Here is a 27,557-nt window from a genome sequence, read left to right on the forward strand (position 1 = left end):
TCAGAATATCGACGACCTGCTCATCAATCCCAATGTGATGGACCCTTATTGCTCCTCGTTGTACCATATCCCGTATAAAGTCTTACTTGATATTTATATGCTTGGAGCGATCATGAAACACAGGATTCTCTGATAATCGGATCCCACTCTGGTTGTTGTAGAGGATCACGGTGATATTTAACACATGTCCAAAGAACTCATTGAAGAGCTTCATCAACTAGACAACTTCACAGGAGGCCATACTAGCAGCGATGTATTCGGCCTCAACGATACTCAAGGCAATCGATTTCTACTTCCTGCTCATCCAAGATATTGAAGCAAAAACCAAAGAAAAACAACATCCAGAAGTGCTCTTGCAATCCACCACACTGTCAGCCCAATCAACATCAGAATAACCATGCAACCTCACATCTCCGACAATGAATCTCAGTCCATGAGTGATTGTGCCTTGAAGATATCTCAAAAGATTCTTGGCACCAATCCAATGTATATGATGAGGCTCAACCATATATTGGCTCAATGTGTTAACTGCAAAACATATGTCCGGACGGGAGTTCACCAAGAACATCAATGCTCCTATGAGTTGATGATACTCAAAAGCATTTCCCAATTCAGGTCCAACAACACTACCACATAACTTCTTAAAGTTAAGTTCCATCGGAGTAGTCACAGGCTTGCAGTCCACCATCCCAAATCTTTCCAATATCTTCACAACATATTTTCCTTGAGAGAGGAAAATTTCACTTGGCTTTTGCCAGACTTCCGATCCTAGGAAATATTGCATCGGTCCTAGGTACTTCATCTCAAATTCAGAAGCGAACTCCCTCTTACATTTGTGAATGAGAGGGTCTGCACTTCCATCAGCTCCATGCTTGATTTTGTAGAGACACTTAGAGGTGACTGCCGATTTGTCCTTGGGTCTAGGGACCACATCCCAGGCATCATTCTTCATGATTGACTCGTATTCTTCATTCATAGCATCCTTCCATACTTGATGCTTCACGATTTCTTCGAATGATGAGATCTCATTTTGAATGATAGTGCTCATGGCGGTCAAATATCCTTGATACCTGTTCGGCTTCTTGCTTTTACGGAAAGCCCCCTTGGTGCAATGTGTCTCTCGGCATCTTCGAGATTCACCCTAAGCCATGAGGGTCTCCTTTTGGAGGAGGAGGGCTCATGAGGAGGAGAATCAATAGGATCCATAGGTTCATCAACATCAGACATTGTTTCGTTTTGATTGAAGGTGACATCATGACTTATCTCAACTTCCTTTTGACCAGCTACATAAATTCTATATCCCTTAAAATTTTCACTATAGCCCACAAAGATTTGTTTCTTCCTAAATGCATCCAATTTGCTTCTTTTCTCTTTCAGCACATGAAAATATATGAGACTTCAAAAAATTCTAAAATGAGAAACATTGGGTTTCTTACGAGTGAACATTTCTTCGGGAGTCTTGGAGTCTAATGCTTGATGGGGGCATTAGTTTTGAACATACACTGTGGTATTTGCAACTTTAGCCCATAGGAACTTCGGAAGGTCTTCATCATGAAGCATGGCATAAATTGCTTCTACAATAGAGCGATTCTTCCTTTTAGCCACACCATTCTGCTTAGGAGTGTATGGCGTTGTAATCTCCCTCTTAATGCCATCTTCTCTGCAATAGTCTTGGAATTCATTGGATTCGTACTTGGTCCCATTATCAGTCTTTAATATCTTGATTTTCTTCTCGGATTGGTTTTCGATCAAGACTTTGAAGTGTCGGAACCAGGTGAACACTTCATCCTTCTTCTTCAAGAAGTAGATCCATGTCTTGTGAGAATAATCATCCGTAAAGGTGAGATAATATAAGTATCCTCCCAAAGAGTTTACGGGCATCATACCAGATATTTCGGAGTGGATCAATTGCAATATATCTATGGTCTTGCTATTACTTGAGGGGAATGGTCCCCTTGTAAGTTTTCCTTCGGCACATCCCGAACATACACCTTCATGCTCCACTTTGAACTTGGTCATACCTGTCACCATCTGTCTCACATTGGGTAGGGCCTTATAATGAAGATAGGCAAACCTATGGTGCCATAGTTAAGATTGTAGAGATGTTCCGCAAGACATTTCTCCCAATGGACTTCCTCCAACTTGATACAAAGTGTCAACCCTGAACCCAAGAGTAAAAGCATCTTTAAAATTTATTTTCCAAACACGTACCTTTCCATCGGTAAAAGCCACCTTGAATCCTTTGTCTTCCATTGCCGAAATGGACACCGGGTTCTTCTTGAGATTGGGTACATCTAGTACTTCATGCAAATGAATAGTGTTACCTTGATTCAATGGAAGGGTAACATTCCCTACTCCCTTCATGGGATAGGTGGCATCATCTCCAAGGATGATCTCCAAGTTTGTCTCCTTTTCTATCAGATTAGAGAGGGCTTCCTTGTATCCGGTGAAGTGTCTTGAGGCACCACTATCAATCAACCAATTTCCCAATGTGTACGGGGGAGAGACAGTGAAGAGGGCCGATATAAGATAGTACTCTTTTTGCTTATTGTTAACAACATTGGATTCTTCATACTTGGAGTTCCTTGATTTCTTGGAGGGTCGACCATTTCCTTGGTGTCCCGCGTTCCTTTTTCCCTTGCCATTGGACCTGCCATTCCTTTGATCGTTGTTGTTGAAGTGGCCCCTGGAATGATTGTGATCATCATCATGTGATGTGTCCCTTCTATTTGGACACTCCCTTTCATAGTGGCCAAACTTATTGCAAAAAAAGCACCTACTCTTCCTTCCTCCCTTAGATCCAGGCTTTCCATGGAAATGACCTGTAGACCCTGCATTATTTCTCCTTTTGGCATGAGCGGAGAATGCAGTGGGGTTGCTTCTATTAGAAGGCATTTCTTGCTCCACCATTCTTCTTTCTTCTTGAATGCATCTCGACATCAATTCTTCAAACCGTAGAATTCCATCATTGTTGAGGACGGTGGGAGTCCTCCAAGGGTGGTGAGAGTAAGTTCCTTGTCAGGAATGATTTTTCCAATCGAGAGTAGATCATTCTTGATCTCAGTAATCCTCAAGAAATAGGATTGAATATCCTCGTCCTTACCCTTCTTAATATGCTTCAACTTATTCTTGAGAAATAGAATTTGATTAGCATTACTAACCTTGACCATGCAGACCAACCTGTTGTAGATCTCCTTGGAGGTCTTCAATTCGGAGATGTAGGCCACTAGATGCTTGTTAATGGAATCCCTGATAATCTTCTTTTCTTTGACTTCAACCCTATTGTACTTGGTCTTCGCAGCAACCGGTGCATTTGAAGGATGTTCAGGGATTTTACCCTGCACATAGTCGATCACTTCTTTTTTTTCCAAGGTCAAATCAAGAGACATCTTCCATCCATGATAGTTAGATTTATCGTGGAGTTTGTCCTCAGCCGGGAAGTAGGATGAGGAACCCATTGAACCTTTTGTCCTTGTCCAAGTGTCTTTGGTGATTGGTCTTTCACTCTTGCTTGGGCTTTGTCTTCACCTCAGCTCTGATACCATGTTAAGTTTAGGCAACAATGGTATGTTCTATGCTTTAGAGCAATTTTACTTCAATTTCTTTATTAGTCCAGTATCAATATTCAGATTAGCAATCACATCAACATGATGGTAAATTGCAGATAGAACATAAACATAAACAGTAGAAGACAAGCCAAGACAAGAGGACATAAGATGTGGCACCAGCCAGGGACAAACCCCAATGTGGGGAAACCCTTGATCAAATCTTTGTTTAGTCTTCAATAATTTAGCGGAGAGAGATAGTACAATTTACAAATCTGATAATTTATAATAGCAGCAAAAGATCCCTAACCAGAAAAGTCAACGCTAGTCAACAGGGAAGATTTGACCCTCAGCAAATCGGTCAACTTCAGCCAACTTCGGTCAACTTCGGCTTCACAAAACAAGATAAAACAACCCTCAAAACATTCAAATTCAGCCCAGTCAAAGTCTGGTCAAGCAACCCACCTGTGGTTAGCCCTAGTTGTAGTCAACAGTCAATGTTTAGCCTTGATTTTTGTGCCTAGAAATGTGGCCTGCCCAAACAGAGATAGGCCTCACAAAAACGTAGTCAAAGGAGGTCAACGCATGCTGGTCAATGCTTGGTCAAATTGTCCAGAAATTCGGTCTCCTGAAATTTCGGCCTCATGAAATTTCGCTCTCTTGAAATTTTAGCGTCCTGAAATTTCTGCCTCCTGAAATTTCGCTCTCTTGAAATTTCGGATGTGTGGAGCGAGAGAGAAGTGTGAAGATGAGTGTGTCCAAATGAGGCTAAGTCACCTTCTATTTATATGCAACGTTGGGAATGAATAGACGTGACTGTTGGGCTCCTGAGCCTACATAAGTTTGCTGGCGGACCTTGACAATTTGACCATAATCTAAATAAATTCATAACTTCATTTGCATATGTCAGAATCAGATGATCTTTAGATCAATCCTACACCTCTCGGAGAGAGGAATCCAAGAAAAATATTAATTGTCATAAATAAGATGACCCATGTGGAGTTTGGCCCTAGTTGCCAATTTTAACACATGAACACTAACCAGTGGCACGATTGAATGCAATGATTTACACTAAACTTTGTCACTATAACACTATGGTAGCAACAGATCCTAACTTTTGACATTTATGTTGTTCAGGAGCCTCCCATCCTTGTCATTTTTTCCACAAAAATTGTCAATAACCAATGTTTGTGTTGGGGTGCCAAAAATGTTCTTGATGAGGCATTTGCGCGATTGAATCCCATGGCGTATTTATTTTTCTGGCCGTGAACTGGTAAAAGTGTCATCTATGGCTTAGGTTGTCGCGTTGTGGACTTTTAGAGGCTTTTAGTCTTATTTTATAGTTTCGAGGACTAGATCATTGAAGGTTTGGTCCGAGGCTCAGATTTTTAGCAAATTCAGGCTCTGGAAGATTGGATTTGAACATTTTTAGAGACATTTGGTGAAAGGACAGTGCAACATAAATGCATTCAAACATGACAACGAGGCAAGAAATTTTAGGACCTATGGAAACAAATGATCTAGGACAAGTGAAAATTGCCTCATCAGCCAAAACAGGGAAGTGGGTTTGGGTCAATGCCAAACAATATCAAGGCATTTTAAAGCGAAGGCTAGCCCGTCTAAAATGGGAGTAGACAAGGAAAAAATGGTCTCAAAGGGAAAGTACTCGGGCCCTTTGTAATAAGCAATATTCAAACAAGTCCCCTTTGCAAGAATGTGGCAACAACAGGCCCAAAGGAAAATTCATTGATGATTTTGCCTTCTATAGCCCACATCCACAACTCTCACTTGGTCATCTGATCTTTATGTCAAAGAATTGTTAAGTGCAAAGAAGAGGTTGGATGTTTTAGAAGCTAAAGTGTAGGAAAGAGATCGTAAAAATCATATAATAACAATTGAAAATCAGGCCTTAGCAGAAAGCAATAAATTTATGAAGGAGCAAGTGGCATTGCTATAGGAAGCTCCCTTGATAGGGAAGACAAAATGTCAACGCATGAAGACGAATGTGCAAAACATGAAGAAATCTGTAGTGACAAGTACGAAGGTGGTGAATTCAAAACCATCCTAGGATAAAGGGAAAGTGGTTGCCCAAATAAACAACCATGAAGAGAAAGCAAGAGAAGAAAGGAAAGGAGGTTCCACAAAAGTTTCTAAAACTTGGGGTCAAGCTATTAGCAATTCTGCTAATAGGCAAGGAGAAGCAAACGTTCGGGTTGACAACAAGATAGAGAAAGCAAGGAAAGGAAAGATAGAGTAACAAACATAATTATTAAAGGGGTGAAAGACTATGGGAAAAATGAATTTACTCTTGACCTTGGAAGGGATTTCTTTAAAGACAAGCTGCTTTGGCAAGGACAAATATGCCAAGCATAGATGGTGGGTAAGATTAACAATGAGAGAGCTAGGCCCATAAAAGTCATCATGCCTAGCTTGCGTGATAAATATATCATTCTAAGTAAGAAGCAACTCTTGAGGGTTTCCTGTTTTTTTCTAGAAAAGGATTTAACTATAAGACAACAAGAGGAAAGGAGGGAGGAAATGTCAAAGGTTAGGGCAGCAAGGGACGAGGGCAAGAGAGCATGGATTTATAAAGGTAAAGTTGTGATAACGCATTTAGGACCTCATTCCAAAATAGAGCAACAAGATGGTAACAAAAAAGAGGCAACAAATTCTTTAGTAGGAACCCATGCAACAAGGTCAGTATGGGCAAGCTATGACAGATAACTCAACTATGAGTCTTGTGTTAGAAAATCAGAAAGGCAGAAAATTTTTCTTTATTTTGATAATTACCTGTGATATTCTTATGATCTTATTAGCTTTCTTATGTTTTTCTTTTAATTTAGTTCATCAAGCAATTACCAAAATAATAATAGACACTAGATGTAGGTGTACATCCAGGTCAAAACCCCTACTAGGGGAAAACCCAGTCAACAACTCTTCCTTAATAATTTCACGAGATGATCCAAGACTCCTTGACCTAGACATAGACTTCCTCCGGCCACCAAGTCAGTCCTTCCCTTCTTTTGCAGATGATAACCTTCCATCAACAACTTTGACCTAGGTGTAGCAACAAGACTTCGTCCTAGTAGAACTTTGACCCAGCAGTAGCCCAACAAAACTTCGACCCAACAGTAGCCCAACAAAAAGTTCGACCCAACAGAAACTTCGATCCAACAGAATCTTCATCCTTTCCAGCAAATGGTCCAGTAAATCCACACGAGTGAGAGAGGGACAAACCCAGAAACTTTGATCTTCCTTCTTCCAGCGAATCTCTTCCTTCTTCTGCAACTTCGCACTTTTTCTGCTTCCTCTTCTTGGATATTGAACTTGTGAGTGTCCTCCAAATGAATCGAACTACTTGTATATATACCCTTTTCTGGAGGTCGAATTACCCTCATGTAGGCCGACTTGATCAGGTAAGGGTCGACTTGGTGTGGAGGTGACAAATTACATTTTTGACTCGATAATAATTCTTTTTACATGATTCAAAAGCCCAAGAAGAGTCTCATTAAATGGACAATGATTCTAATGACTCAAGACAAAACCTAGAAGTCCTCAATGGGGACTTTGACCTAAAACATGATGACCCAAGCATGAAACCCATGCTTTAATAAGTCATAATAATAATAATAATAAAAGTTTCTTTTTCTTTCTTTTGATAAATACATTTCATTATTACTCAATTACAATTATGAAGACCGAACCTAGATACATTCTTCAATACGCCCCCTTAACTAGGGAGGTATTCATAAGTACATGGAAGATCTCAAAACACATGAACCATGAAGAGTTTAGGCACTTATGGTGCCACAGACTAGATTTCGGATCAGGGCAATCTATCCGAGTGGGACTAAGATGGATTAAAGCTTTCAACCTCTCTAGGTACCATTAGGCTTACTTGCTAACCATCAACCCAGGGAACTAGGTGCGTAATGCAAGGTTAGAGCTCTATAACCAACGCCACCCTCCCTACTACTTCGGGAACTAGACATCAACACATATGCTGACTAGATGTCCTCCTAGGCATTTTGCACACACAATGCCCCAATCTCTCTTGATCAAACAGATTGATAACTTCAAGCATGCTTTTCAAAAACTTCAAGAGATTTACTTAAGAACAATCAAAATCCCAATTAGTAACAACCTTTCAAATACTTATGAGTAAACACAAACCTTCAGGGCCTTCCGACATCTTGATGCTGCTTCACAGTTTGTCATAATAGGACTTAGAGGATTCCCAAACAAATCTTGACAAAAGATTCCTTAATCATATAACTTCCTTTCCTACTTCACATGCAACAATAACATAATCCAACTTTCATTCTTTTAGTAGCACGTCAATATTCATTCTCCAATTTCTTCAAGTTATCCATCATGACTATAATATGCCCTCGCTCTCAACTTGGGAGATATCCTTCCTTTTATCTCGGCTCCCTCTTAACTTAGGGATATCAACTTATTTCTATGACATCGAAGAATCTTTCATGGTTTCCATCCTTCTCATTAGAGTAATCTTGATCATCATTATTCATATAACTTCCTTCCTCATGCTTATCAAGCAAATCAACTTTACTTAGGAATATCTTTAGCATCTTGAAGATTATGTAGCTGCACAACTTAGATAGCAAGTACAACCAAATACATATATAGAAGCATGAACTTAACTATATTAGAATCATATAATAATGGAAGCTTTGGGCTTTAGACATTAAATACCTAAACTTATTTAGGTTCATAATAACATGAGACACACTTTTATATTTCAAATTCTTGCTAGGGTTTTTTCATAAACCCTAGACTTCATCATCAATACATTTGAGAAACTTAATCAGGATAATAATCTTCGTTATATCTAGGGTCTCAATATTTCTTCTAGAGATATGACATACTCTACTATAATATTTTGCAGACCCTAGAAGCAATTCAGACAAGTGTAGTTCTACAATGCATCCAACAACTTTAGAATTCATATGTTAGACTTCTACTAGAATTTAATGCAAACGCTAGATTCCATCTTGAGACACTAAGCCTTAGATGTCAACAATAAAAAATAATTACAACACAATCTGAGGTTTCAACTAAATGATGTATCAAGCTTTCACATGTTCCATCCCTCTGCAAAGAAACCGACATCTTCATTGTGGCATGGATTCCACAGTGAAACCGGTAGCAACCTTAGCAATTCGTGAAAGTAATTTAAAACAAAATTTTAACATTTATTACTGAACAGGTCGACTTCCAAATAGGTTATGCCGACTCTCCTAAATGGTCTTGTTTGTTCATACACACAAACAAGTATAAATAGAAACCTATGCCCCTCCTATTCGGCCATCAACCATTCGGTGCAGAAAGAGGATCAAAATAGCGAAGGAAGGGAAGAAAGTGTAGAAGGATGAAGTTTGGTGGAGCCTTCTAACTGTGATTGGGTATATCTCTGACTTATGGAGGCTCAGATTTAATAAACCTTTGCAGGAATTGAAGACCTGTGGAGGCTCGGACTTGTGGAGGAATTGTAACTCGAACTTGTGGAAGAATTGTAACTCGGACATGTGATTTCAAGATTGTTATCCTCAGACCTGAGACTTGTAGCCCTGTGGGAACTGACCTCAGACTTGTGGAGCTGTAACAACAAATTCTTGGTCCTGTAGCAACAGATCTAGCCCTATTTTTGGGTGTATTAGATCAGACTTTGACTTGGGAAGGAGCATTATTTTTGGGCATACTGGATCACTTGTGTTGAGCAGACCTACTTGGTCTTGGAGCATACTTCTATCGTGTCTCTTGTAGAGCTGAACAATGACATCTTGGATCAAATTTTGAAGGTATTTCGAGGATTCCTTGGAGCATAGAATTGAGCATCTTGAAGCCATCTTTGGAGCAGCCTCATTGAAGATTTGTTGAGCTGATATAAAGCAAGCATCTTTGTCTAGAACTAGAGCACTATTGAAGGAAGCCTTGAAAGCCTTTGTGCAACAGTGTTGAAGCCTAGATGATGTAACCTAATATAAGATTATTTGAAGTAAACATGAAGAGTGTTGGAGATACCTTCTACGCTTTGATGAGTTGACTGTCATCTTTGGAGCAGAATTATAGAAGACCCTTTGCAGCCAATGTTATCAAAACCGAACCGGTAATCGAACCGAAAAACCTTGTGGATCGAGAACCAGTCAGAACCGGAAAAAATCCTGTTTACCCAAAACACAAAATATTCATATTTTAAAGAAAAAACAGATATATTCATGTACGTCCATATGAATCCAAACCATTTATACAAAAATATGCAAAAGTTCTCATTTATATAGCAAGTAATAGTGCATATAACCAAAATAGCACTTAGTGCAAAACATCGCTGAACCAAAAATGTTACAAACATCAAGAAGCAGGCTCTAAAAGGCCTTTATAGTCCAAAATAACATGCTAGATCATAGTATTATACTACATCCTACAATGCTACAAGCTACAACTATAGCAAATCAATGATCAAATCATCAATCATCATCAAAATCCTCCTCCTCCTCCTCCTCATCCTCATCAAGAGTAGCATCCAAGTCTGCAATGGGATTACGGCTTGATTCCCCTGGCCTTGAAGCTGCTACTGGTGCTTCTGATATATCTACCTCTGCATCCTATGGAGGTGGGTCCAAGTCCAACCAAGAAAGGTCTTCATTGTCAAACACTGTTGGTTGACTTTCCATAGCCCATTCTGATGTTGGATCAAAGTCACCCACGACAATGTTGCTTGTTTTAAGGGTTTTATTGGGCAATTGATTGCGCCTCACCCTAAGGTTGTCCTAAACAAAAACCATGTCATTCAACCGCTTTTGCTCCAAACGGTTCCTCTTCTTAGTGTGTATACGCTCAAACACACTCCAATTCTGCTCACACCCTGAAGCACTACATGTCTAACTCAAAATTCTAATTGCAAATTTTTGCAATTGAGGGCATTCACTACCAAATTGTTGCCACCAATAGGCTGCAAAAAGAGTGGAAGGAAAAAAAGTATTAGCAAATGAATTTGAAAGTTGAAATCAAATGAGTAAATTATTAATATAAGAATTTGCAAATTTTAACAGTTTTTACCTGGGGGACTCTTTGCTCTATTTCTTATAGCCATAGAAATTCCAAAGGTACCAAGACTCTCACTAAAATTCAAGAGCTTGTTATGAATTTGATCTTGAGTCTTGGAATCTGGGACCATGCGCTCAATGCATTTATACAATCCCCCTAAAACCTCCCCATCAACCTCAAAATTTGTAGTGTAATGGTACCTTCAAAATTCAGAAAACAAAAACATATTCATCAAGTCAACAAAACTAAAAGCTAAAATGAAAAGTTAAAACTTATAACTTATAAGCAATGAGAATTGAAATCCAAAATTACATACCTTGGATTTAAGTAGTAGCCTATGGAGTTGCTTGTTCCATCTTTCATTAATGATTCTCCATAGAGGAATGTACTTTTGTCTTTTATCCCCATATGCTGCCTTTATTTGTTCCATGGCCTCATAAACAAAATCCACAACAGATTTATCACTATCCACCATCCGCAAAACTCTGACAAGCGACTCACTAAATAGAACACTCTCCTCTGCCTTTGACCAAAATCTTTTGTCAAATACTTGGTCAACCATCTGTTTCCCTTATGCCTTTTTGCTCCACTGAGATGAATTCCACTCATCACATGAAAACATCTTCCTCAAGTTTACTTTTTGTTGAACAAGAGATTGCAACGAAAGGAAGTTGGTTGCAAATTGTGTGATGGTTGATCGAACAAGCTCTTTACCCCTTGTGTGCTTTCTCATAAGGTTCAAAACCCATGAGTGGTTGTAGATGTACCTGGTTATGGATTTTTCATCTTCCACACTTTTTCACCCACTCAATTTTGTCAATATCCTCAAGCATGAGGTCCAAACAATGGGCTGCACATGGAGACCACCAAATGGTTGGGTGTTTTTCCTCCAACATATTTCCCGCTGCAACATAGTTAGAGACATTATCTGTGATAACTTGTACAACATTTTCAGCCCCTACTTCCATAACTACTTCATCCAAAAGACGAAATAGCAATTGTGCATCTTTCACCTGATCAGATGCATCAATAGATTTGAGAAACATAGTACCTTTTGGATAAATAATTAAGAAATTTAGTATGGTGCGAAATCTATCATCAGTCCATCCATCAGACATAATTGTGCATCCTGTTTTGGTCCATGATTGTTTGAACTCTATAAGGTACTCTTCTATTCTATGGACCTCATTTTATAAAAATGCCCCCTTGATATCATGAAAGCTAGGGCCTTTGAAGCCTGCTCCACATGAAGTTATAGCATTAATCATGGGCTGATAATATGCAGAATTAGTAGCATTAAAAGGTATGTCCGCTTCATACCACCATCTAGCAATGCATTCATATGCAACCTCCTCTATTTTCTTCCATTTAGCATCAAGGGTTGGTTGAGAACCAAGGGTGGTGCGGGGTACAAAAGAGGAGTCAATCCCTTTACGGGCTGTTGTCCTCTTCAAGTTTAAACCACTTGAACTACCCTTTCTAACTTAAGAAGGGAAATTAGAGGATTATTCAAAACTAGGCACACATGCTTCAAAATCAAGGTCACTAAACATGACATCATCCTTTTGACTTTTGGCTATATCTTTTTTAAGTCTTTTGTTTTTCTCCTTCTTTTCATTGTAGGATTCAATTAAACTATGCATCTCTGCTTTGAGATCATCATAAACATTTTCACAAGGTTTTACTTGCCCTCTCCAATGTGATAGGTGTTCTTTGATTCTATTTATCCCCCTACGCTTAACTTTTTTTCACAACAGTTGCAAACTTTTACCCCATGTTCATTTAAATGACAGTGAATCCAAGCTGGATCATTCTTGTTTTTGGGGGCTATGGGGAAGAATATAAAAATCTGTATAGAAAACCCTATGGTTTTTAGAATTTTATGACATTTTTTTTAGAGAAAAATAAAAAAGGAGTAGAAACAATGAAATACCTGGAGAAGATCTGTAAATTTTGAGAAGAGAAGAAGCTCCAACCAAGCTGAAAATAAACTCTTCAATCAACTCCAAAATCTCCTTCAAAATTTGCCAACAAAATCTCTCAAAATAACCCTGCAAATTACAATAATTTTTGAGAAAAAAATAGAAGAAATTTGAAATTTTGAATTCTGCATTAAAAAAACTAGGGTTTTAAAATTTTAAGAGAAGAAAAAAATAGTTTTTTGAAGAAAAATAGAACATTAATGGTTGAAAAAAATACCTTGTATTTCCCTCTTAATTTGCTAAAGAAAATAAGCTCCAAACTCCTCCAAAAGCAGCCCCTACAAATCTGCATAAAAACATTGGGGTTTTTAATTTTTATGAGAAAAAAATCGCTGATTTTTAGAGAAAAATAGAAGAAAAAAGGGCAGAAATTTCCTTGATTTACCCTCTAAATATTTTGGAGAAAATCAGCTCCAAAATCAGCTATGTAGCAGCCCCAACAAAATAAAAAAAAAATCTTCCACCAACTGCAAAAACCACTGAAGAAAACCCAAAAATCTCTGGGAAAAAATAAATCTTTGAAGTAGCTCAAAAATCTTCCAACCCAATAGCTCTCCAAGACTCCAATCAACTCTTCAAATCTGCAAAAAATCTCCCTCAGAACAACCCTGCAAAAAACTCTCCAAATTCTCTTCACCGAACTTAGCTCAAGAAATGCAAGAGACTCGAATGAATAGTGTGAGTAGAATAGAGGGGGTGGGGGTGTTTAAATAGCTTTAAGTAGGGGTTAGATTAGGTTTAGAAATTAGGAAAACTATTAAAAAAAACAAAAAAAGCCTTTTTTTATTGCCTGACTGTGCAGCAGTGGGACCCGCGTGCTGGCGGAACCGGTCCGATACCAAACCGGTCATTTCTGGTTCAGAGGGCTAGTTCAGACTAGTTTTGCCAGAACTGGTTTGGTTCCGATAACACTGTTTGCAGAAGACATTGAAGAGTTGACACCTTATTGAGGCAATCCCTAGAGCATTGTTGAAGCCTATTGGAGACATTCTTTGAAGAACTATTGCAGACCTTCTTGGTTGAAGACAGTGTTTGAAGACTTTGTGAGAGATATCATTTAAGACTTGTTGCAGAAGGCATTGAGGAAGTCTTGAAGATCCATTGAACTTATCTTGAAGAATTGAAGCATAGGGTTGGAGCGCTAGAGGATAGGAGTCTTCAAGAAGATCAAGTTGGACACTGTGCCAATGTAGAGGGTTGGTGTTGATTTCTGTAGCATCAGATGTGGTCTTGCCTCGAGATTTTGTAGAGAGGCTAAGACACATGCATTCTCCAATACCCAGAAATCGTTTGGGAAAATTCCACCTAGAGATGATTTAATCAAAATAATTAATTTTTCAAATGGTTCCCTAAGTCTAAACTTACGAAATCTGGTTAATTAAAGGGTATTAATTAAATCTGGTGCACATCTTCTAGAATAAGACGAGGATCAACTCCCAGTTAATCTTAGCTATTGATTATGTTTTAATCTTGGCTGTTGGTGCTCCAACGAGAGATTATAAGGAGTTCGATGGGCACTTGAAGAACACACTTGTGCAGTTCGATTTTGTTGGGAAGTCGATTACTTGAGTAGCAACTGTGAGTTGCCGTAAGTGACTTAGTAAAGTCGAAGCAGTGAGAGAGGGGCAGGGATAGTAGACTGAAGGAGAGTTTTCCAGATCCGGGGAGTACAAGGCAGAGAAGACAGAAAAAAGTTTAGAGAGAGCGTAGATCTTCAGAGGGAGTCTGAGATTCAACTGGGAAAGTCGAATTCCAGAGCCAGAAGCCGGGGTGTGAGACCGAAGGGCCAAAGGATCGAAGTTCCAGTGTGCAGGAGATTAGAGGAGGAGGTGACGCAGCACCTAGAGACTGTGACGCAGATCTGCGTAAGCTGACGCAGAGGTAGCATGGGGCCAGCCATCTAGAGCTTGGATCAGATTCAGATCGCAAGTGATAGTGTGAGATTTTTCTCACTATCTCCTTGTCAGTATTTCTCTGTATCAGATTGCTAGTTTGGGCATCTAATGATTTGTACTCAGATTACTGCTGCATAATAATAAAACACTCAGCTGTTGCAACGGTTTTCCCACATTGGGTTTTTCCAGGGACATTGGTCCAAAAACAACGGTGTAATTGTGTGTGTGTTTATTTCTCTCCAGTGCAGTGTTTAGTTTCCGCAATATTTTATTTGTGTACGCTGTAGTGTATGTATTTCAATATTTGTTGTAGAAAATTGCAAGTAAGTTGTTCAAGTAATTTAACAAATCGGAGAAATATCATCAGTTTTCTGCAGTATGAATTGGGTCATTGATTTTTCACAGTTGGAGCCTCATAAAAACAAGGTTGGAGCCTTGTGGAAGATAGGGTTAAAGCCCTAGAGGTTGGAGCCTTGTGAAGTCCAAGTTGGTGCTTGGCAAAGTACATGTTGGAGCCTGGTGATTGAAAGATTGGTGTCTTCATCTAGGGTTGTAGCCCTAAACATTATTGTACTTGAAGTTTTGAACTATTGTAAAGAAGAGGATTGGAGTCCTCGTTATTTCTGATTACTAAGATTATTTATTCCATATTGTTCATTTTGCGTTCTGTTTATAAGAGATCTAAACTGGTAAAGTAACAATTGTAAAATAAACACTGATTCACTCCCCCCCTCAGTATTTCCAACAACCTATAAACTTATAAAAACAAAAGAAAATGTCTTTTCCAAAAACATGTTAAAACCTATAAATTCTAAACATCAAAAATACAAAATAGAATATCTAAGACTAGAAGCAAAGGACACTTGTATCAGATTCTTCGGGTTTGGCTTGCTTTAGGTCTTCTTCTTCAGTAACATTCTCTCTTCTTATTTCATGGATTGTCGGGACAGCCACTCCTATAGTGACCCTTCTTATGACATTGATAGCATTCTACTTTGGACATGTCTACTTTCCTCTTCTGTCCTCTCGATTTCTTGAAGTTTACTTTGTGATGAGTAGTGTAGGCATTTGAACTTCAGGATTGGCAACTAATGAGATCCTTAATTTTTCTTGATTGCAAGTAGTCCATAGTTCTTCAAAAGTGGGAGCTTCCTTCCAACTGTTAATTCCTGCAACAAATGCACCCCAAGTAGGTCGCAATCCTAATATAATAGTGATCACAAGTTCTTTGTCTGGAACAATTTCGTCATTGACAAAAAGATCATCTCTGATTCTTGCTATCTTCACAAAAAAAGAGGTCTGTGTCTTCTTTAGTCATCTTTGTGGTCCTTAGTTCATTCTTCAGTGTTGCAACTTGACCAATGTTCTTAATAGTGAATAACTTTGACAAGGCCTCATACATTTCTTGAGCATGGTTTATGTTGGCTATGAATGAGACAAGGTTGTCCTTTATTCCCTCTACCATTAGATTCATGGCTACTAATTCCAAATCTCTGAACTTCACTTTATCAGCATCACTGGAGTCTTTTGTAGGCTTCTTTACCCTTTACCCAGGTCTAGTATCTTGTTCTTTTCAAGAATAAGGTCAAACCTTTTCTTCCAAGACATGTAGTTTGAGGCTCCTTCAAGTTTGTTCTCTCCCTTGATTGTGTTAGACATCTTTCTTGAATATAGTAGACTTCTTTCCTTTTGAATGATTCCTTGATCAAGTGCTTGAGACTTCCTTTTGCTTCTTTCTTCACCAAAGCTCTGATTCCATGTTAGAAAATCAGAAAGGCAAAAATATTTTCTTATACTTGATAATTACTTGTGACGTTCTTGATTTCTTATTAGGTTTTTTTATATCTTCTTTCTTTTAGTTCATCAATCAATTACCAAAGCAATAACACATCAATCAATGGACACCAGATATATGCACACAACTAGGGCAAAATCCCTCTCTAGGGGAAAACCCAGTCAGTAATTCTTCCTGCAATAGTTTTCCTAAGATATTCCAAGACTCTAGACCTTCACACAAACTTTCTTCCATACCAAGTCAACCTTCTTCTTCCTTTGCAGATGATCCTACTTGATTTGGCAGCAACAATAGTAGTAGCAACACTTTCTTGGACCCAGAAGTTTGACCTCGCTTTGGAGACTTCGATATTCACTTAGGAACTCCGACCTTCGCCCAATTCAAGTTCTTGAGGCAACAACACCCAACAATAACAACTTCGCCCTATACTTGATTTAGCAGCAGTAACATGTAGCGACATCAACAAGAGAACTTCGATCTTCCAATCTAGGGCACGAGAGAGAGAGGGAGAGATATGCACCAAAACTTCGATTTTTCTTCCTTCCTTCTCCTAGACCAAACTCACATTTCTTTTTCCTTCTTCCTCTACTTCACACTTTTTCCCAGCGTCAAAGTGTTGAAAAATGTGTAACTAGGTTCAGTCTTCATTAGTATGAAATGTATTCTTGTATGTATAAAATGAAAAATAAATTATTATTATTATTGAAGCATGGGTTTCATGCTCAAGTTCTTTTATTTTATTGGTCAAGCACCCATTGAGTGATTCTAGGGTTTGTCCTAGGTATAAGAGTCATTGTCATATATGGAAGACCCTATGGGCACATTGTAAATTATAAAAGAAAATTTATTTTGTCTTGAAAGTTTCAAAATACCTCCAAGATCAAGACAACCTAATGAGTTGTCAAGGCGGCCTTCATGAAGAGCCACGTTTGCCCTTGAAGAAGCCTTTATATAAGAGGAACTCGTCCTCCACTTGGACCATTTTTCATGGACTCATCTCTTATTCGAAGAAAGTAGAAGAAGAAAGTCGAAGAAGGAAGTGCGACAAAGAGGACAAAAAAGTCTAAGTGTTTGGGTCTCTCTCCATTCTTCTAGAAGTGCGAAGTTAGGGTTCTTGCGTTGGGCTAGTTTGAGGTTCGATTTTGGAAGCAAGAGAGAAGGAAGGCAAGCGAAGGTCTCTTAGGGCATCTTACTAGCCCTAGGACTCAAGTCAAGGCAAGCGAGGTCAAGGAGAAGGCAACTTAGAGGGAGATTGAAGTCTCCTAGAGACGCAATGGCAGTTGTTGGGGAGCAGAATTTCAGATCCACTGGGAGGTCAAAGATATTTCAGCAGGAGGCCTTGGAAGACTTGATCTTCGAGGCTATTTGTCTGAGTCTAGGTCATGGTATTCATCAATTGAAAGATCTGAAAGATAAGAAGAGATTTTATGGGTTTTCCCCTCAAGAGTAGGGGTTTTGGCCCTAGCTTGCAACAACCTATATACTGTGTCATTGTTTTTACTGTTTTGGTAGTTGTTTGATGTATTGCACATTGGAATAAGAAAGATGAAAGTTGATAAGTAGAAAGGTAACACAAACAATTATCAAGTTAAGAGAATTAACATATACATTGCCCTATTGAATTCTCAACATGGTATTAGAGCTTTAGTTCTCTAAGGGCATCATGGAGATCTCCTCTACAAAGAAGAAGGTCATCAAAAGGATTGCAAGCCATCTCAAGAAACGTATCAAAGAAGTATGGAGTCTCATATTCTCTTCAAAGAAGGTATCAATCAAAGAAAGGGATGAGGGACTCTTCTCGGCTCTCGCTGGGACATTCCAGGACGAAGACATCTGGGTGATTGATAGATGTGCATCAAGACATATGACTGGTCACTCCCACCAATTGAAGACCTTGTCAAAAGGAAAATCCGCATACTCTGTGGAACTTGGAGACAACAAAAGCTATCCATTGAGAGACATTGGATCATCATCTATAAAGCTCGAAGATGGAAGCAACATCCACCTCAACAACATTCTGTTTGTTCCAGGTTTGCACAAAAATCTACTTTCTTTCTCAAGCTTAGAAGATAAAGGAGATAGAGTAGATTTCATTGATGGTAAAGTAGTCGTATGGGCAAAAGGCTCAAGCATAGAACAAGCAAAAATGATTGGCATCTAAGAAGGAAGGCTTTACAAATTAATATCTCTTGTAAACCATGCTCTAGTCCACACTAAGATTAGTCCATGTGAAATTTGGCACCAAAGGTTTGGTCATTTACATTTCAAGATACTTCCAACTCTAAATTCCATAGTAGATGGAATACCAAATCTAAAGGAGGATCATGAAGGTGTCTGCAAAGGATGTGCTTTGGGCAAAAATACCAAGAGACCATTTGGAAGCAGTGCTTCACAGTCGAAAGAAATCTTGGATCTCATTCACTCTGATGTGTGTGGCCCTATGACTCCAAAACCACTTGGACACCATCTTTATTATGCGACATTCATAGATGATCACTCAAGAAAGACCTGGGTTTACTTAATGAAAACCAGGGATGAAGTATTTACTAAATTTCAAGAATTCAAAGCCGAAGTGGAGAAACTTATAGAAAGAAGAATCAAGATACTAAGATCTGATAATGGAGGAGAATATACATCCAAAGAGATTATAACATTCAGTAAGGAATCTGGGATTAAGAGGGATCTCATAGTTCCATACAATCCCGAACAAAATGGAGTTGTAGAAAGACAAAACAGATCCATTGAAGAAAGTGTAAAAGCAATGTTACACGATCAAGATCTACCTAAATTCTGTGGGGTGAGGCATCAAAGATAACAGTCTACATACAAAATCGATGCCCTCATTGATCTCTAGACAACAAGACTCTGAAAGAAGTGTTCACTGGGAAGAAGCCATCTGTCGATCCTTTCCGAATCTTTGGATATCCTGTGTATATTCATATACCAAAAGACAAAAGAAAGAAGTTGGATCCTTCCGGTGTGAAAGGTATATTTGTTGGGTATAGTAACTTATCGAAAGCCTATAGAATCTATATGAAAGATGGACATCACATTGAAGTTAGTCGTGATGTCATATTTGATGAGAGCATAGCATTCAAAAAATCAAATGAACTTTCTATAGATTTTTGATGATGAAGAACTTCCTATTTTTGAGGAAGAAGTTGACAAGGAAGGAGAAGGATCTCACCATGAGGAAGAAGGACCTAGTGAACCTATTCAACTCGCGGTCATTCAAAAAACAAGGAAAAGACCTAACTGATTGAAGTCTACACTACTTGATGCAAAAGGTCATGGGGTAGCTCAAGGATCATTTAGAGAAAGTAAAATACCCAAGAGATATTCTGGGTATGTTGCATACATGACAAAATTAATAGAAGCAGAACCATCCACTTTTGAAGAGATTGTAGAACATCGAGAATGGAAGGATGCCATGAATGAAGAATATCAATCTATAATGAAGAATGGAGTCTAGGAGATCGTACCTAGGCTTGAAGACAAATCTATGGTTACTTCCAAATTGATCTATAAGATCAGGCATGCAATTGATGGAAGTATAGATAAGTATGAAGCAATATTTGTGGCTAGAGGATTCTCTCAACTTGAAGGCATCGACTATGAAGAGACATTTGCTCCAACTGCAAGATATACAACGATTCGATCATTAGTCTCTCTAACGACATCGATGGGATGGAACATCCACCAAATGGATGTCAAGACCTTGTTTTTGAATGACACTATAGATGAAGAAGTTTATATAGAACAACCCTTGGGATTTGAAGTCAAAGATAGGAAGGCATATTTAAAGAAAGCATTATATGACCTCAAGCAAGCACCGAGGGCATGGTATGCTAGGATGGATGCATACCTATAGAGATTAGGCTTCATGAAAAGTTCTACTGACTCAAACCTCTATATTAAGGTTGTAAACAATGAACCTATAATTATTCTTCTGTATGTAGATGATCTTCTCTTGACAAGTGTAGAAGGTTGAATTGAAGAATGTAAGAAGCAAATGGCAGCAGATTTTGACATGAAGGATCTAGGGCTGATGCATTACTATTTGGGACTAGAAGTTTGGCAGGAACCTAATGAAATCTATTTAGGTCATGGAAAGTATGTGATCGAGATACTGAAGAAGTTTGACATGATAGACTGTAAAACTATGACCACTCCGATGATCACAAACTTGAAAAGACTAAGGAGTTCCGAATCAAACCCTATGGATCTCTCCAGATATAGACCACTGATTGACTCATTGATATACTTGGTGAATGCTCGACCGGATATATGTTTTGTAGTAAATGTACTCAGTCAATTCCAAGTGGAGCCGAAACATGATCATTGGATAACAACAAAACATATTTTGAGATAACTGCGAAGAACCATCAACTACTTCCTGAAATATGATAAAAGGAATGATGTTCAATTGACTGGTTACACAATTGCGACTGGAGAGGCAATGAACAGGATGGAAGAAGCACTGCAGGAAGATGTTTTAGTCTAGGATCCTTTATGGTCTCATGGATGAGCAGAAAGCAAGACACCGTTGCTTTGAGTAGCGCTGAAGCTAAATATGTTGCAGCATGTGAAGTTAGCTGGAAGCAATTTGATTAAGGAAGCTGTTATCTGACTTGTTTGAAGGACCAATGAACCCTACAGTGATATGTTGTGATAACACCAGTTGTATTCGTTTGTCTGAGGACCCAGTGTTTCATGGGAAGACAAAGCATATCAACAACAAGTATCACTATATACGAGAGCTAGTACAAAATGGTGTGGTGCAACTACAGTATATCTCCACTGATGAGCAGGTAGCTAACATATTGACGAAATCACTTCCAAACAAGAAGCTTGTATACTTAAGGGACAAGCTTGGTTTTGTGGATTTATGCTTCCTAATTGAGAAGGAGAGATAGACACAACATTCTTGTCTTCACTTGGGAAGAAAGAATGGAGGATTGGGTAACCATCTGGCATTCGATACTCTTTGAGAATGTGGTAGGGCATTCAAGATAAGAGTAGTCATGGACCGATATTCTTTGAGGATTAGCTACCCAAGATAAGAATAGTCCAATGGGAGGTCATACTCTGTGAACACCTGGGTGGGGTATGTACCTTGGAGAGACAATGATGATGGTGTCTATACATCATTGGTCTTGCCAGCATTGTGCTCTGATCTTGTGGAGAGATAGAGCTGTTAGTCAAGGCCTTGCTATGTGACAATGTTGGTTATTATGATGCTAGATAGATGGGTTACCAATTTGACTCTTCTTATGAGATCTCTTCAGATTGAGAATGACCATGTACCTCTTATGAATACCTCCATAGTTAAGAGGGAGTGTTGAAAAATGTGTAACTAGGTTCGGTCTTCATTAGTATGAAATGTATTCTTGTATATATAAAATGAAAAAGAAATTATTATTATTATTGAAGCATGGGTTTCATGCTCAAGTTCTTTTATTATATAGGTCAAGCACCCATTAAGTGCTTCTAGGGTTTGTCCTAGGTATAAGAGTTGTTGTCATATATGGAAGACCCTATGGGCACATTGTAAATTATAAAAGAAAATTTATTTTGTCTTGAAAGTGTCAAAATACCTCCAAGATCAAGTCGGTCTACATGAAGAGCCACGTCCACCCTTGAAGAAGCCTATATATATGAGGAACTCGTCCTCCACTTGGATCATTTTTCATTCACTTATCTCTTATGCGAAGAAGGCAAAAGAAGAAAGTCGAAGAAGGAAGTGCGAAGAAGAGAAGGACGAAAAAGTCGAAGTTTTTGGGTCTCTCTCTATTCTTCTGGGAGTGCGAACTTAGGGTTCTTGCATTGGGCTAGTTTGAGGTTTGATTTTGGAAGCAAGAGAGAAGGAAGGCAAGCGAAAGTCTCTTAGGGCATCTTACTAGCCCTAGGACTCAAGTCAAGGCAAGCGAGGTCAAGGAGAAGGCAGTTAGAGGGAGATCGATGTCTCCTAGAGAAGCAGTAGCAGTTGCAGTAGTTGTTGGGGAGCAAAATTTTGGATCTACTAGGAGGTCAAAGATATTTCAACAGGAGGCCTTGGAAGACTTGATCTTGGAGGGTATTTTTCTAAGTATAGGCCATGGTATTCGTTAATTGAAAGATCTGAAAGATAAGAAGAGATTTTACTGGTTTTCCCCTCAAGAGGACAGGTTTTGGCCCTGGCTTGCAGCCTATATATTGTGTCATTGTTCTTAATGTTTTGGTAGTTGTTTGATATATTGCACATTGGAATAAGAAAGATCAAAGCTAATAAGTAAAAAGGTAACACAAACAATTATCAAGTTAAGGGAATTAACATATACATTGCCCTATTGAATTCTTAACAGAAAGAGATATCGAACTTGCTTGAGCTGATGATCTCCAAATAAATTTGATCTGCTTCATTTATAGCCTTTAGGTGAGGTCAAATAACCCTCCTTGAGGCCGACTTGATCATCTTAAGGCTGACTTGACATGGAGGCAACATAATTCATTTTTGACTCAATACTAAACCTTTTTACATGATTCAAAAGCCTGAGAAGGGTCTCTTAGATGTACAATGACTCTATTAACACAAAATAAACCTTGTAAGTCCTTAATGGGGACTTTGACCTAAAACATAATGACCCAACCATGAAACCCATGCCTTAATAAGTCATAATAATAATAATAATAATTCTTTTGACAAGTACATTAAATGATGACTTAAATACATTAATGAAGACCGAACCTAGTTACATTTTCCAACACAGGTGTCTCCAAGCTCAATAAGGGGGTTAATCAAGGATCCTATCAGGTGGTTTTAACCTTTAAAGTGGGTGAGATGTCCATGGTACATCCATCTGGTGGTAGGTGGCAAATGATATAGTGATGGAATGTAGTGGCGTTCAGGGCGATGCTCCAACCCACATGCCATGGTGCCAGGTTAGCTATAATAAGGGAAGCCCGCACCTGGGTATATGAGTGTAGGAGGGAGCAAATCGTGGTTCATGAGTTACCCCAGCCTTTGTTTTTCCACCCTTCTTCATATCCCTTTTGCCTTTGATTGATTTTTCTTCATAATTGCTCGGGGTTCCAGAGAATGAGAGCATGATGTGTAGGATGTAGCAACAGGTAGCCCTTTTGAGGTGGGGCATTTCCCTTCCCACTAGGGGTTTGGACAATCATGGGTTCCTCAATGATGGAGGGGGCTTCATCTAGGGCCCATAGGAACTAGGGTGATGGCCATGGATAAGGGGTAGAGCTCATGTTTGACTCTTGCCCACGTGCTAAATTTGTATGTCCCGACCATCTTTTGCATTTTGTGGTACATTTCCTATTGAGAGTGGCAAAATTATGCTTTTTCTTTTCTTTTTAGTCGCATCAACCTCCGGGGCATCATTCCAAGCCTGACCCAAGGTGTGGATGAGGGGAGGGGAAGGCTAACCCTATGTGGACCTAGTGAACACATGCGGACCCAGGTGGGAAAAATGATGAATGGGGTTAGAATGAGTAGAAGGGAGTGATATGGTGTCGGGAAGCGGGACCACACAACCAAAATCAGGATTTCCCATGTAGTGTCAACCTTAAAGCTAATGGCCAGTAAAGGAGATTCCATGGGACTAGGATACAAGGGTAACCACAAAATCGAGTGGAGGAGAGAAGAGTATAGACTTAGCCAACTCTTTCTTTCGAATCCCCCCATCAATCCATGACCAAAAGTGTCCATGAAAAGTAAGAAGAATTACTCAACTATACCAATGAAAAGCCATACCTTCGGGGTCGGGAGGCCCATCTTCAAACCTACAATCATAAGAGATGGGCGAGGGACCACATGGCTTGCTCAGGGGGCGGAGATAATGGCACATTGAGCTATATGGTGGCTGCAATGGGCTGCTGGCTACCGGTTGAGGACCATCTAGGAGAAAAATATCTCCTATGCATACTACCTGTTGTCGCACAAAGTGTCTAGGCACCGCGACAACGTTCAAAGTAGGGTTGTCACTCTAATCCTTACTCACTCCGTTTAGAATCTCTCCTAGACAAGTCAAGGGGTTATTCCCTAAGGTGAATGGATAAAGATAGTTTGTGGAACACAGGCTCTAGGAGATTTAAGGATAAACAACTTGATGAATTTAGAACAAGTCTTGGTCAATTGAGATGGATAGATTAAAATAAGACAACCACAAGATAAAAATGATTATAGACCAGTGCCTTTATATTGAATTAACCATAGACTAAACATAAACAAGTTATCCAGAGCAATTTATAAATGTGACAAAACGATGATCATGAATAATTAAATGTCAGTTCCCAGAGCTTCTAGCATTTAAATCCCAAATCTAGAAGAATTTGTCTTTCTCTTATAGTCAATGGGATGATTAAAATATTAATTGCACTTGACAATAGAGAAATCACAAAAAATAAATTTTTACATTTAACATCAAAGACACCAAGGAACTTTAAATTAGAATTTTAATTATTCCCTAGGCAATTACTTTAATGTAGAAAATGAAGAAATCAAATTTTTAATGTGACGAAAGTAAAACAAATCAAAGGGTTGATGAATTAAATTTTTAATGGGCTATAGGCCACATTAAATTTTTTAATGTCAAAGCGCAAGTCCTCCTTTGATTTATTTCATTCTCAATTCTAAAGTCACCAAAATTTATTTTTTTTAGATTTTTTAAATTTTTTAGATTTTAAAATTTAAATTAAAAAAATATCAAAACATAAAAACCAAAGTCGAGAAATTAAAAAAAAAATCAAAATTGAAATCAAGCTTTTAAGTTCTTTTCTTTTTTCTCAAAATAAAAGAAATCAAAATAAAAATTTAAAAATGAAAACTAAATCAAAGGGTCGATTTCGTTTTATTTTTATTTTTATAAAACATCAAACATAAAACCAAAGTTAAAGAAAATAAAAAAAGTATGAAATCAAAATTTTAATTGGAGAGCTAAGGCCTTGCGGCAGGCCTAGGGAGACAGGGATGCTGAGAGGAGGAAAAGGAATGGAGGGATAAGGAGAAAGGAAGAGCAGGGAAGAAAAGGCAGCAAGGGACGAGGGGGAAAAAGATGCCGGTTAGGGAGCTCGAGCAACGGATTAGGAAATTAGCAACGATGGAAGGAGCTGCGAGTGAGGGTGAAATGCAAAGGAAGAAAACACAGGTACAACAACTAGGGAGCGGAGGAGAGGAAATTCAAAAAATGTGAGCAGCAACAGAGAAACACAGACAGAAAAAGTTGTAAACCCAAAAAAATGCAGGCAAAGAGAATAATTTTTTTTTCCAAAAAGAAGAAAATGCAGCTGCAGAAGAGAGAGGGTCAATATGACAGCAGATAGGAGAAAAATGGTAGCCAAAAACCTAAGAAAATTTCCTAGAAATTTCTGATTAAAATGATATATTCTTCTGCTTAAAATTTCCTTTCACAAAACTTATGAATTCTTTAGAAAATTTGAAACCCTTCAGACTGTAAAATCTTTTGAATAATGTCCTTGCAAAATGGTATTGAGGCCAGATCTTACCCTCCAGGGCCTAGATCTGGCTTCAAATCAAACTTTTCTTTCAGATCTGCAACCTGTACCTGCAAAAAAAAAACGAAAACAAAAACACCTAGAACCCAGATATACAAAAATAAATAAAACTCCAGAAAACCAAGTTAGAAAACCAAAACAAAATTACAGATTTATGTACAAAAATGGTAGATCTATCAGATTTGAGGAGTATGAGTCCAACTCCGCTCCCAGATCTGATAATCTAAGGCTCTCAACAATCAGATCTATCAATTTTCCACACAAAAATAAATTTTTAAATTTTAAAGGAGGTGCTAACTCAAAACCTTTCATGTATCACAAATAAAATCTTGTGATAAGCCCGAAGCTAATTTAGCGGGGCTCTTAAGAAAACACTGATCAGGAGTTGGCTGGTCCAACTGAAAACTTCCCCTAACGCCCAAGGATCTAAAAAATCAAGATTTCTCTACAAAACTCAATCCAACCCTCAAAATAGAGCGAGAAAATTCAGACAAATAGAGATACCTGCTATTGTGTTCAAAATTTAAATTATTATTTAAACCCTAGCGATTGAGCAAGATACATGTACTCAAATCACTCTTCAGAAGCTATCATCAATGGCTTTAAAAAAATTATGCATGAAAATAAAACATCTTACAGTATTCCCATGAAGAGTAACACCAATAGAAATTAACTCTAAAGTCCTTTATTATCCAGAAAAAGATTACACAAGAGCTTTTTGCTTAGCACACGACTGAGAGATTGGATGGATCAATTGACAAATGACTTCCTTTTTAAAGATAAATCCTCCAAAAGCTAGTTCAAGTGATCATTGTCAAAGAAATCTCAATCGTTGATGAAGATTAAAATTTCTTTTAATCTCATCTGTCGAAATATTTAAATATTTGGGGAAAATCGAAATTTTTAATTAAATGAATTTTAATTGATTAAAAAAATAAATTTTTTGAGTTAATTTCCCAAAAAATTTGACTTTGACTTAACCCTCGGGGATCAAAGGTTTAAAATTTGACAAAATAATTAATTTACCTTAGTCCTGGGACCTTTTAAAATTTAATCTTTTAGGACCGATGAATTTTGCCTTGGAGAATTTTAATTTACCTAGGACCTAGAATTAATTAAATTTCTGGGTTAGGATTTTAATTAATTTTTTGGCCAGAAAATTTAATTAATTAACCTATGAGGGGATAAATTATTTTTCAAACCCTCAAGACACTTTACATAATGATTTTCACATTTTTTACATTATAAGGGGGAAAACCCATTTGTAATAGACACTCACAGACTACCCATTTCTACGACACAAATATAATCCAGCAGATCAAACAATTCGTAATAAAATAACCTAACCAAATAGTTAGGATTATTCCCAAATCACTTTTACATAGACTCGATCTAGAACACTAGGACTCGCTAAGATCCTAGCAACAATATCCATTCCAGCTTTGGGGTAAGACTGAATGAAAACTCTGCCGACCATTCGATAATGGATTGGTGATACAAAAAACCTCCCAGAATGTAGATCGTCACTAGAAAAATAGGTTTATCTAGGTTGTTAAATACATGACACAAATTTGCTGAGATTATTTACATCATATACATGCAGAATGGGTTTACATTATAACATCTTGGAAATCAGGATGATGATGATAGCTGAACGACACAGACACATCGATCAGGCTATCCCTTTTGCGAAAAAAGGGAGTGTACTGCTATGGGTCGTTGACACGTAGTGGTCAACACTACTCACAGGTGGTGGGTAACA

General features: G+C 38.3%; 1 protein-coding gene and 1 pseudogene across 1 annotated transcript in view; one reads left to right on the top strand and one right to left on the bottom strand.

The window, feature by feature from the left end:
- LOC149187420 (UDP-Glycosyltransferase superfamily protein) overlaps positions 1-27,557 on the top strand; it is a 122,142-nt gene that overhangs the window by 58,944 nt on the left and 35,641 nt on the right. The window lies entirely within an intron of this gene.
- LOC149187421 (uncharacterized) lies at positions 10,172-11,175 on the bottom strand (annotated as a pseudogene).

Source organism: Pinus tabuliformis, chromosome 3_1 (genome assembly GCF_031772625.1).
Source record: "Pinus tabuliformis cultivar Carrire ecotype Pingquan chromosome 3_1, CPIR1, whole genome shotgun sequence".
In the NCBI taxonomy this organism is placed as follows: domain Eukaryota; kingdom Viridiplantae; phylum Streptophyta; class Pinopsida; order Pinales; family Pinaceae; genus Pinus; species Pinus tabuliformis.